The 7,777-nt window shown below is 33.0% G+C and overlaps 1 long non-coding RNA gene across 1 annotated transcript; it reads right to left on the bottom strand.

Moving 5' to 3' along the window:
- Positions 1–1,386: 1,386 nt before the first annotated feature.
- LOC142242897 (uncharacterized) lies at positions 1,387–2,877 on the bottom strand. Its single transcript, XR_012724239.1, has 2 exons — positions 2,058–2,877; positions 1,387–1,963 (listed from the first exon to the last, which is right to left on the bottom strand). It is a non-coding gene; the product is annotated as an uncharacterized LOC142242897 (long non-coding RNA).
- Positions 2,878–7,777: the final 4,900 nt, after the last annotated feature.

The following is a 7,777-nucleotide window of genomic DNA, read 5'->3' as shown; positions in this document are numbered from 1 at the left end:
AAGATTTTTGATTTATAGAAACCATATTTGGTTGAGTTCTCGGGGAATCTTAAATTTCTCGCCAAAGCATGAAATGCAAGTGTTCAATATTTCGAGACATATTCCAGATGTTGGCCACGCTATAAGTTATGTTCGACGGCATAATCGATTATTTAGTTACCGCCGAAAATTCGTAGCGATTGGCGAATAAACTTATAGTCTGAACGATCTATATCCGTGTTTTCATATATATGTGAAAATACAACGTATATTACGTAAAATTAAATTTTTACTTTACCTTCAGTCATTTAAAAATTCATGAATCCCATAATTTTTAAAGATTCTCAGAGGAATTAAGTATTTTAGATACGGTGCCTGCATATGAAACTCTCAAAGCCTCCATTAGTGTTTTGTTGCAACATTACGTTCGCCAAAGAACATACTGAGAAATACTTCAAAATTGGCCACTAACCCAGCAAAAAACAAGTAAGGAAAGTCTAAAGTCGGGCTTATATAAAGGTTTGTCCCAAATACATACATTTACATATCACTCGATCTGGACAGAATTTGATAGACTTCTACAAAATCTATAGACTCAAAATTTAAGTCGGCTAATGCACTAGGGTGGAACACAATGTTAGTATGTTAAAACAAGTTCGGCCAGGCCGAATCTTATGTACCCACCACCATGGATTGCGTAGAAACTTCTACGAAAGACTGTCATCCACAATCGAATTACTTGGGTTGTGGTATCTTAAAACTTCTTAACATCGTTTTCTAAATTGTGATTTAGTCCATACATGGTATATATTAGACAAAAAAGTTATGTATAGTTAAGTCTACAAATAATTACGAATCGATATGGACTTTTTGTACATAGAGAGCCAGAATTGAAATATGGGGGTCGCTTATATGGGGGCTATATACAATTATGAACTTGATATGGACCAATTTTTGTGTGATTGGGGATCGATTTATCTGAGGGCCATATATAACTATAGACCGTTATGGACCTACACACAAAAAATTTTTTTTTGATTTCAATCACGAAAATCGCGGATTCAATCATTTTTTTAATTGAAATGTCTTCAATCACGAAAATGATAGTATCAATCACCCATTTTGATTGAAAACCAACACGATTTTCAATTAAAAATTTAATTGACTTTTGTCACGGAATCAATTAATTGTGTGATTGAATCAATTAAAAACGTGATTGATTTTTTACATAAAATTCAATCACAGTTTTAATTGAATCAATTAAAATTTTAATTAATTTCGCGACAAAAATCAATCAACTATTTGATTCATTCAATTAAATAATTAATTGAAATTGGCTATAAATTTCGATCAAAAAAATTATATATTGCGACCCCAAAATCGTATTTAGTTTTATTTGAAATAAAAGAAAATATGTGTTTCTTATAAAACATATTTAATATATTATTATTTTTTGAATTATGAAATAGACAAATAAATTTTGTTCTTGTCATTTGTGTTTTGTTCTAACATAACTTACAAATACAATTATTATAAATAACAAGTATAGGGTGAAAAAAAACTATATAAATCATTCACTTCCTTATCATAATAACCATGTCAGCATGTTCCTTCTAATATGTAGATGCGCTTAGATTTCCAATAAATCAGCAGTCTGTAAGCTAAATAAGTTTTTCTGAAAAAAAAAAACAGAATAATTCGAATTTAATTTTGTTCAATTAAAAGTTAATTTTGTTAAACATTACCTGCATAGAATATCAAGTTCAATTCTTAGTTCCAGGTTGCAGATTTATAATCTTCTTTTGCAGTTGTAGTCTTTTAGCATAAAAAGATGTATTAAGGAGCTCGGTAATTTAATTTTAGTAACAATTCCTTTCCAAATCCACACATTGAAATCGTCTATTAAAATTTGAACCAATCAAAGACAAAAATAATGGGAAAGCAATGTAATATTTGATATTATATTGATGATACTTTGCAAATTCTGGAAATAGAAAAAATTATAAATGAAAAATACATATTTTTATTATTTTCGGATATTTTTCATATTTTTAAATCTAAAAGAAAGAACTTTTTACCATTACATAATTCAGCTCATTAGTTTATATACCAGATATACTGCTCTCTACTTGGGTTCAAACTGCAAAAGGCAGGTAAAATAAAAATGCAATTTAATGCCAACGCCACTTCGCAACTTCAAGGCGAATCTTCCAACAAACCCATACCGCTCTTGGTTTTAAGAAAACTAGGAGTAAAAAAATTTATAATTTTAAAAGATCAATACGGTACCCACTTTTTTATTGCAAGCATATTCTTATATATTTGATAAAATGATGGAGTTGATGGGATTGATTGGTCAATTTCACGAAATAATATTGGTCACTAAAAGAAATGAATAAAAAATATATTATTTTAGTCCGTTTAATGTAAACAGGCTTCAATGGAAAACGGTATTCACATTTCACAATTTCTTACCTTTAATAAACGTAGATTGTTTTCCAATTTTACAATACCACAAAACACAAACACAGGTAATTTCAAATGCGTTCTCTACTATATTTTTTTCAAACCTTTACCACGTGGTCGTTTGTTGTTGCACACTTTATTTATTTCAACCCTTTGCTATGATTTGTTGTTGCGTTCAAAATATTTATGCACACATTTTGAATGCAGCAGACAGAATGTCGCCAATCATGGTTTTCAATTTACGCGAAAAACAAAAACCCAACCGTTCGTTACGAGTTACTTCCACAGACTGATCTCTCCATCATACATTGTTGAATAAATACCTATTCTCTTGTTCTCTTTTCGCTCTTTCCACTTCTCAAAATTATTCAGTTTCAATCACAAAGGTGATTGGATCAATCACATGTGTAATTGGAAACGGAAAAAATTTCAATCACGTTTGTAATTGAAAATTATTTCCGAATTGATTAACAAATTGATTGAATCAATTAATATTTTAATTGGAAACGTAACAAATATCAATCATTTTTTTAATTGGTTTTTATTCGGATTTGATTAAATAATTAATTGAATCAATTAACATATTAATTGAATCCGTTTCCAAATTCAATTAAGTGTTTAATTGAAAAAAATTTGGTGATAATTTTTTGTGTGTAGTTAGACATGGTTGTTAACGACCATATACTAGCACAATGTACCAAATTTCAACTCACTCGGATGAAATTTGCTCCTCCAAGAGGTTCCAAAACCTAATCTCGGGATCGGTTTATATGGGGCTATGTACGATTATGGACTGATATGGACCACTTTTGGCATGGTTGTTAAATATCATATACTACCACCACGTACCAAATTTCAAGCAGATCGGATGAATTTTGCTTCTCCAAAAGGCACCGGAGGTCAAATCTGGGGATCGGTTTATATGGAAGCTATATATAATTATAGACTGATAGGAACCAATTCATGCATGGTTGTTGGATACCATATACTAACATCACGTACCAAATTTCAACCGAATGGGAAGAATTTTGCTCTTCCAAGGGGCTCTGGAGGTCAAATCTGGGGATCGGTTTATATGGGACCTATATATAATTATGGACCGATATCGACCAATTTTTGCATGGGAGTTTGAGGCCATATATTAACACCACGTACCAAATTTCAACTGAATCAGATGAATTTTGGTCTTCCAAGAGGTTCCGGAGGTTAAATCTGGGGATCGGTTTATATGGGGGCTATATATAATTATGAACCGATGTGGACCAATTTTTGCATGATTGTTAGAGACCATATACTTACATCACGTACCAAATTTCAGCCGGATCGGATGAAATTTGCTTCTCGTAGAGGCCTCGCAAGCCAAATCGGGGGATCGGTTTATATGGGGGCTATATAAAATTATGGACCGATGTGGACCAATTTTTGCGTGGTTGTTAGAGACCGTATACTAACACCATGTACCAAATTTCAGCCGGATCGGATGAAATTTGCTTCTCTTAGAGGCCTCGCACGCCAAATCGGGGGATCGGTTTATATGGGGGCTATATAAAATTATGGACCGATGTCGACCAATTTTTGCATGGTTGTTAGAGACCATATACTAACACCCTGTACCAAATTTCAGCCGGATCGGATGAAATTTGCTTCTCTTAGAGGCCTCGCAAGCCAAATTTTGGGGTCCGTTTATATGGGGGCTATACGTAAAAGTGGACCGATATGGCCCATTTGCAATACCACCAATCAATAACAACTACTTGTGCCAAGTTTCAAGTCGATAGCTTGTTTCGTTCGGAAGTTAGCGTGATTTCAACAGACGGACGGACGGACGGACGGACATGCTCAGATCGACTCAGAATTTCACCACGACCCAGAATATATATACTTTATGGGGTCTTAGAGCAATATTTCGATGTGTTACAAAAATGTTGGTATTTTGACGACTTTTGTCGAAATAAGAAAAACATATATATGGGAGCTATATCTAAATCTGAACCGATTTCAACTAAATTTGGCACGCATAGCTACAATGCTAATTCTACTCCCTTTGCAAAATTTCAACTAAATCGGAGTTAAAAATTGGCCTCTGTGGTCATATGAGTGTAAATCGGGCGAAAGCTATATATGGGAGATATATCTAAATCAGAACCGATTTCAACCAAATTTGGCACGCATAGCTACAATGCCAATTCTACTCCCTGTGCAAAGTTTCAACTAAATCGGAGCAAAAAATTGGCCTCTGTGGTCATATGAGTGTAAATCGGCCGAAAGCTATATATGGGAGCTATATCTAAATCTGAACCGATTTAAACCAAATTTGGCACACTTAACTACACTACTAATAGTACTCCTAGTGCAAAATTTCAACTAAATTGGGGTAAAACTCTATCTTCTGGGACCGTATTAGTCCATATCGGGCGAAAGATATATAAGGGAGCTATATCTAAATCTGAACCGATTTCAATAAAATTTAGCATACTTGACTGTACTAATTGTACTAATTGTTCTTCTTGTGCAAAATTTTAAGCAAATTGGGGTAAAACTCTGGCTTCTGGGGCCATATAAGTCCATATCGGGCGAAATATATATATGGGAGCTATATCTAATTCTAAACCGATTTCTTCCAAAATCAATTGGGTTCTATTCTGAGCAAAACACATACTTGTGCCAAATTTGAAGTCGGTTGGACTAAAACTGCGACCTAGACTTTGATTACAAAAATGTGTTCACGGACAGACGGACATGGCTATATCAACTCAGGAGCGCACCCTGAGCATTTTGGCCAAAGACACCATGTGTCTATCTCGTCTCCTTCTGGGTGTTGCAAACATATGCACTAACTTATAACACCCTGTTCCACAGTGTGGCGCAGGGTATAAAGAGTCGCCAAAAAAGTGGTGAAAGTGTTCTTTTTGTATCCGGAAGTGGTGCAAACTTGGGGCAGAAGCGACGAATTTAACATGGACAGCAGTTGCACTGAATTTGCATCACTTCTTGAGGAGTGATCCGAACTCAGTGTCTTGGATGTGAATTAAACAATTTAATAATATTTTACCAAATAAATAATTTTTATAATTTTGTCTTATTTTTAATGCATTTTAAAGTTAACGGTTGTCGGAATTGTTTGACCTCCAATATTCTCAAAAATTACAAATTTTTCTGGAATGGATTTAGCATTTTTTCAAAAAAAAAAATATAATAATTTTTACCATTTTATTAATTCTCTCTGTTTTTAACCTATTTGAAACAAAGTTAAAATTACCAATTAAAAATAAGAAAGAAGCAAGTTATACAAAATTGAATTAATAGAACTTCCTGTGTACTTAAAATAAAGAAAATAAAGGACATTTTGGGAAGTGCTTTTAAAATTGTGCCTTTAGAAGAACTTCCAAATTTTTTTGTTGGGAAATTATAAGTGAATTCTATGTTTCGCTGACGAAACATTTTTTATTTGGAGCTCCAATTTACAATATTTCTCAAGTTCTTATTTAGCAAAACACATCTGTTTGCCATAAACAGTGCTTAATGATTCGAAATTAAGGGGAAAAAGTCCCTAATTTCGTGCATTTGAAAAAGTTTGTCCCCACGTCCCTGCAAACGAAAAATATTAGAAATAATCCTACACATAAGGAATTTTGGAATCACTAGGTCTTACTTTATTTAGATTTTCAGGTTAATTTCATTTCAAAGGGCTCATATTCATAGAGCCCTATTTGATTCGTATAATTAAGTTAATTGTGGAATATAGGTATTTATCTTCCAACCGGCTTAACTTTTCCAAGCCGTCTTAAGTGTTAATACCCAAATTTGCATTCATAATATCGAATATGCCTTAAATTATAATAAAGTTTGCATTTGTGGGTATTAGACGTTATTGTCAAAATTTCTAAAACACAATCACTAATGAATGTACAACATTTTCAAATTGTTTTTGTTTTCCATTATGTCCAATGTGCCACACTACCCATTGTGGCTTTTTGGGGAAGAATGGTGACTGCTGCACCTAACGATGCTTTTGCTCTGGATCAACCATCTAACACCACAAACATATCGTAAATCTTTGGTAATTAGTAATGTTTATTTTAAATGGAAATTAGTTGTTAATTTCAAGCAAAATTCTATAATTCTAAAAATCCAAATGCAAAGATGCTTAAATCTTCTTAAAAATAACATGCAAGGAATTTTTTTTGGGCACAGAAAGACAAATTACTAGAAGGACGGACAGACAGACAGCCAGACACACACCGAAAAGCTAACAAATGGCCACAGAAATTTTGCAAATGTTTGTAAATGCATTTCTCCTAATCGACATGCGGTACTGCTTGGTAATAAATAAAATGTAAATCGAGTATAAAATTTAAAAGTAAAGAAGAAAGATAATCTGGATTACGGGCTATAGTGAATGAGCGAATGAAACGAACGGACGAGCGAACCTTAACTCAATTTCAATGATTCTTCTTGGGCAAAGTAAAACAAATGCCTTCAATAAATAACGACACGCTGGGCCAAATGCATAGAGAACGAAGTTTATTTTATTTCATTTTTTGTTCTTTGTTGTCTGTTCGAGAGTTTTTATCTGGCTTTAGTTCCTGGCTATTGAATACGTTTCTGCAAAATGGTATATTTCTAAGCTATAAATCTTCGTTAAATAGCGAATGTAAAGCCCATCAGTATTACTTTTGATAAAGAAACTGCAGTTAGGAGTATTGCCCGTGCTAGTTGCCACTGCTTTTGTTACGATATATGGATATAACACTATTCTGGTGAAAATATTAGGTAGTAGTTGTGTTTTTATATAAAGAGTTTGGAGAAAATGCACAGGTTATATAGAGAATTATAGGCAGGACGTACCCAGAATTGCAATAGGTCGTCACTATTCTAAGCCTGAATTGGTAAACTGAATGTTTACCAATTCAGTCTGAAACTTATTACTTATTTCTGTATAAGTAATAAGACTGAAAGTTATTACTTATTTCTGTCCAGGCAGTGCTCGATAAAGAGAGCACGAAATAACCAAACTTTTAACCCTTTCGACCCTAAAGTTGCCTATAGGCAACTTCGTGTTTTTTGAGACTAACTGTCAGCGTAGTTTTTATTTTTGTTCATAAATCTGTAACAGTATCGAAAACTACAAGTGTACTCTACAATTTGGATAAAAAAAACATCTAATTTGGTTGTCAATTAGGAAATTTGTTTTCATTAGTACACACGTGCCTCAAGAAAAGAATTTTTTGGAAAGAGGTTTTTATACCTGTGACTTTTTTCAAAAATTAAAAAAAATTTTTTTTGAAAGTTTTTATTAAATCTGTTATAGTACATATCAATTAAAATATTT

The sequence above is a fragment of the Haematobia irritans genome, chromosome 1 (genome assembly GCF_050003625.1).
Source record: "Haematobia irritans isolate KBUSLIRL chromosome 1, ASM5000362v1, whole genome shotgun sequence".
In the NCBI taxonomy this organism is placed as follows: Eukaryota; Metazoa; Arthropoda; class Insecta; order Diptera; family Muscidae; genus Haematobia; species Haematobia irritans.
Note: the sequence above shows the minus strand (reverse complement) of the source record. Positions and strands in the feature narration are given on the sequence as shown.